Source organism: Elephantulus edwardii, unplaced genomic scaffold (assembly GCF_000299155.1).
Source record: "Elephantulus edwardii isolate Elephantulus edwardi_28Jun2011 unplaced genomic scaffold, EleEdw1.0 scaffold00372, whole genome shotgun sequence".
Taxonomy (NCBI): domain Eukaryota; kingdom Metazoa; phylum Chordata; class Mammalia; order Macroscelidea; family Macroscelididae; genus Elephantulus; species Elephantulus edwardii.
The window spans coordinates 249732-255424 of record NW_006400122.1 but is presented as its reverse complement, the minus strand read 5'-3'; the positions used below and the strand labels follow the sequence as shown (position 1 = coordinate 255424).

The following is a 5693-nucleotide window of genomic DNA, read 5'->3' as shown; positions in this document are numbered from 1 at the left end:
GTTGGGTCACCCTTCTTTGGAATGGGAACAAATATAGATCTCTTCCAGTCAGTTGGCCAAGTGGTTGTTCTCCGGATTTCTTGGCACAACTTGGTAAGCACATCCAGGGAAGCATCTGTGAGCTGAAATATGTCAGTTGGTATACCATCTATTCCTGGGGCCGTATTTTTTGCTGTTTCCTTCAAAGCCGCTTGAACTTCTCCCTTCATCACCATAGGCTCTTGCTCAAATGTTATTTCATTAAGTTCTTCTGTATCTGCCAATTCCTTTCGATGCAATGACTCACTATATTCCTTCCAGCTTCTTTTAATACCTCCTAGATCATTTAATATTCTGCCTAAAGCATTCTTGATTATAGCAACTCTAGGTTTGAATTTGTTCTTCAGTTCCTTGAGCTTAAGAAATGCTGAACGTGTTCAGTCCTTTTGATTTTCTGACTCTAGCTCCTCGCACATTTCATTGTAATATTTTGCATTGTCATTCCGTGCTGCCTTTTGGAATCTTCTGTTCAACTCTTTAGTATCTTGAATTCTTCCTTGTACTTTGGCTTCTCTATGCTCCAGTGCAATCTTCAGTTTGTTCTGACATCCATTTTGGTCTTTTCTTCCTCTTCTGTCTTTGTAATGACCGTTTGCATTTTTCCTGGATGATACATTTAACATCCTCCCACAACTTATCTGGTCTTTGCTCATTAGTGTTCAAGGCCTCAAACCTCTTCCTAAGATGATTCTAAAATTCAGTGGGATGAAATCAAAGTCATATTTTGGCTCCTGTGGATTTGGTTTAATTTTCCTCAGCTTCAGCTTGAACTTGCATATGAGTAGTTGGTCTGTTCCACAATCGGCTCGTGGCCTAGTTTTCAAAGCTGATATTGAGCTTCTCCAGCGATTTTTTTCCACAGATGTAACGGATCTGATTCCTATGCATATCATCAGGTGAAATCCATGTGTATAACCTGCGTTTATGTTTCTTATAAAATGTATTTGCAATGAATAAGTCATTGATTGTACAAAATTAAATCATTTTATCTCCAGCTTCATTTCTGTCACCAAGCCCATATTTTCCAACTACTGAATCTTCTTCTCTGTTCCCAACTTTTGCTTTTCAGTCACCCATTATTATCAATGCATTTTGATTGCATGTTCGATCGATCTCTGACTGTAAAAGTTGGTAGAAGTATACTTACAATAATTTTTATTCTTTGGTGATCACATGTTGTTGTTGTTGCTGTCAAGTCAGGTGACCCATTGCTGACCTTCCAGTGGGTTTTCAGAGACAGTAAAATTGTATAGGAGGAAATTTCCCATCCTTCTCCAATGGAGCAGCTGGTGGATTCTAGCCACATGCCTTTGGGATTATAGCTCAGCTTCACCGAAAAGAATCCAGACATCTTTTGGACTGATTCTAAAGGGGAGCCATCTTTAAGTAAACTGGGCAACCAGGTAACAGAGAGCTTTCTAACCTCCCAAAGAGATAATGGTTATCTGGCAGGTAATGCAGAACTAATAATCTCTAGGATTTTGTTCAAGGTACTTTACTCATTTCTTCACTTGTAAATTAGGGCCCATAAGACCCAAGAACTTCCCAGACATTAGAGTTAACCCTGGAGGCTTGGAACCCTGAATGGCTGGTAGACCCAGAGAAGGTATCCAGTGTAGGCAGGACTCTTTACTGAGTCATATCCACATTTGAGAAGCCCTTTTCGTCTTGTCCCCAAATCTATCCCTTGTTGTCTTCTTTTTTTTTTAAATGATTTTTTTCCAATTTATTTTATTATGTGTGTGTGTGTGTACCGTCAAATCAGATCTGACTGATACAGGAGGAGATTGTCCCTCGTTCTCCAGCAGAACATCTGGTGGATTTGAACCACGTACCTCTGGGATTGCAGTACACGTTGTTGCCACTAGGCCACCAGAGTTCCCTTCCTTGTTGTCGTCTAATTGTTGTTGTCAGTACTATCCATTTAGCTGCCTCATGGGATTCCTATGCACAATCAATAAAATACTGCCTGTTTATGCACCATACCCATGATTAGTTGTGAATTGGACCATCGTGACTTACAGAGATTTCACTGACCTGTCCTTTCTTCATAGTCTCTGTTGGTCTGGATGCACAACTAAAATCTGTTCTGTATCATTGTTGTTGTTATGTGCCAGTATGGCTGAGGACAGTACAGCTCCTTTCCACTATTGTTGCATGCCATTGAGGCAGAAACACCAATAGTTGGCCCTCCAGCGGGTTTTCAGAGGCAGTAAATTGCACAAGGGGAGATTGCCAATCTTCCTCCTGTGGAACAATTAACAATTCAAACTGCACGTCCTTGGGATTGCAGCACAGATTCTTACCACTAGTCCACTGTTGTTTATTGTAGAGTCAGAACTGACCCATAGTGACCCTCAAGTGGGTTTTCAGAGGTAGTTAATTGCATGGGAGGAGATTTCCCATCTTTCTTCTGCAGAGCATCTGGTGGCCTTGAACCTCATTTCTTCAGGATTATAGTGCTAACTTCTTGTCACTAGGCCACTAGAGCTCCCTTAAATAGATTATGCTGTTTTTGTTAGGTGCCAAAGAGTCAAGTACAATTCATAGCAACCCTATTAACAGCAAGTCTGAACCCTGTCCTATCCTGTGCTGTCTTCATCATCTCTGACATTCTGAGCCCATTGCTGACATCACTGTGTCAATCCATCTCTTTGAGAGTCTTCCCCTTTCTTTGCTGATCCTCCAGCTTTCCAAGCACGAGGTCCCTTTCCAAGGAACAGCCTCTCCTAACAAAGTATGTGAGATGAAGCCTTGCCATGGAGCATTCTGGCTACACCTTTTTCAAGATATCTTTCTTCTTTAAGCAGCCGATGCACAGAAACCTCCACTGACAGAATCTTGAAATGGGACCCAGACCTCTTGCAAAGAAGGTGAGAATTCCTCCATTAACCACAACTGTTCTGTCATCCAATTGTTATTGTTAACTTCCATTTGGTCCATTCTAACTCATGACCTTTTAGCTGTGACCTTTTGGAAACCCATTGTTTTCCACAAGATCTGCCTGAGGTTTGAATGAAAAACCTTGCTGGTCACAGTGTTCTGAGGATCTAAGGATCATGAGCAGCCTGTGGCCCAAACACATCTTAGAAGTGAGAGCCCAGGCTGCTCTTGTACCTTCCTCATGTGCATCTGTATTTTCACAACCATTATAGGTTATTATTAGTGCAATCACAGCCTGAGGAGCCCATAGGAACAGTCCAAATGAGAGCTTGAACCAGTTATTCCTGGTTCAGTCATGGCCAGTGAGGGAAAATTGGAATTTGTAAAATGTGGTGTGCTAGAATAACAACCAGAATGGGGAATGTTAAGTCTGTAGATCGCCGCCCAAAAGACCACCAACTCATGTATGCAAACAGCAAGAGTGCCTTATCTGCAGAACAAATTCCAGCATATGGGGATCCACCATTTGGTAGAAAATGGTGGCCTCGGGCGAGCACACATAAACTTCTTTTATGGGTTCAATACAATGGAGCTGTTTGCTCACGGTGAGGTAATTGGGAACATGATTGGTGGGCAAGCAGATCAGTTACATGGGCTAGTTTGTGGCTGGTTTGTCTAGGTGGCCACCCTACCTACCCTCATCCCTTCCTGTCTCACATATATATGTTCTTCCTGTGTCACATATATATTCTTCCTGTGTAATGTACCCACAATCTTGTGCTGTTTACCTTAAACTTTAAGGTAGGTTAAGCTAGGAATTTTTATGGCCTGCTTCTCCTTCTGGAATTAATGAATTTTTTAAAAGGTTAGGCCCAGTTCAGGCATTAGATGGAGGCCAGGCATAAAATGGAGTCTATACAGTCTGCTCAGGGATCATTCTGGATTAAAGCTCTGGAAGGGAAGACTCATCAGAAGAGTCTGATGCAGGAGAATATATCATTGCCAGGACTGTGGAGAGCATCACACATCCAAAGCAGAGCAGTGGGCTGCGATCTTTGGGACGTTTTTGTTTCAACTCTGCCAGTCAAGAGATTTCATTGCTATGCAATGTGCACATTGCCTTTGTTTTCTAAGAAAGAGATTAAATATCTAGCAGGGCATTGATCTATAGTTTCCCCCATTCTGGTTCTTATAGGCTTATGTTTTACAGATTTGGATCCCTTCCAGTTTCATTTTGTTGGCCATGACTGAGCTGAATAGAATTGTTTTGATGCTGTGTCCTAAACTGAAGATACACTGAAACTGTTTGGCTCATAAAGTAGAAATCCTCTTGTATGCTGTGCATATCATTAGCATTTGTCTCCATGGATGAAAAGATATTTTGGGGGTTAAAAAGTATACTTTTCATGCACACCCATGTTTATTGCAGCTTTGTTCACAATAACAAGGAATTGGAAACAATCTAAGTGCCCATCAACAAATGAATAGACAGAGAAGTTGTGGTATATTCACATAATGGAATACTATGGTGCATTGAAAAACAAGGAACTCATGCAATATTATTCAAAATGGGTGACTCTGGAGGACATTTTGCTGAGTGAAGTATCTCAGTAGCAAAAGGACAAATACTGCATGGTGGCACTGTTGGACTATTGGAGAAAACAAACCGATTAATGAAAAGTTAATGCAGACTGATTATTTGTTGATTCAAACAGCCAAACTGATCTTGTGCTGTGTGCCTTCCCTGTATTAGATCCAGGATGCAAACCGAGGAAAGACATTGCTTCAAGCTCCAGGAAGTGCAGCCCTGGATGAACAGAGACGTGGGAGCAGAAGGGGTGAATGGGTCCACATGGAGCCACATCATCTGGGCACCACCCTCAAGTCAGCCCCTTCCCATCCCCAACCTCACACACACAGTTTGATTCTGTAGCCCTAGAAATTGAATTGGTCACAACACACAAGTGATTCTGACCCAGGAAGCCTTTCCAATTTCACTTGTAGCCCATCATCCGGAGCCTCAATAGCAGCAGAGACCTCCTCATCTGCCATAGATTAAATGTGTCCCAATGACATGAGTCATTTTGGCTAGATCATTATTCTCGATAGAATATAATTACTCTCTATGTAGTAGATCCTAACTACTGTGACATTAAAAAAGCCAAATTAGAGGCACTCAAGTACAGCTTCATCTTGCTTGGATCCACAATTAACACCTTTGGCACCAGCAATCAGGAAATAAGGAGACACATTGCCCTGGGAAAATCTGCAGTTAAGGACCTCTCCAAATTATTGAGGAATAATTATGTCATTTTGAGGATTAAGGTGCATCTGATGAATAAGGACGACAGAAAAAAAAATTGATGGCTTTAGGCTGTGGTGGTGTTGGAAAAGAGCATAAACATCCATTGATGGCCAAGAGAACTGACAGATATGTCTTGTATGCCTAGCATATTTTGGGCATGCTGTTAAGAGGGCTATTCCTTGGAGAAGGACATGATGCTAGGAAGGGTGGAAGGTTGGTGAAGGAGAGGAAGACTCTCCACCAGGTGGATTGACACAGTGGCTGCTGCAATGACATAAGTGTCAGGATAGAAGAGGGTTCAGATCTTCTGTTCATAGGGTCATTATGAGTCATATGTGACTCAACAGTACCTAACAATAACAAATAATAATAATAATAATAATAATAATAATAATAATAATAATAATGTGCTCAACTCTCAGGATGTAATTTATGTTATCAATCAACAGTTGAGAAGGGATTAGGT

General features: G+C 41.4%; 1 pseudogene; it reads right to left on the bottom strand.

Moving 5' to 3' along the window:
- Positions 1 to 4707: 4707 nt before the first annotated feature.
- LOC102849209 overlaps positions 4708 to 5693 on the bottom strand; it is a 3127-nt pseudogene continuing 2141 nt past the window's right edge.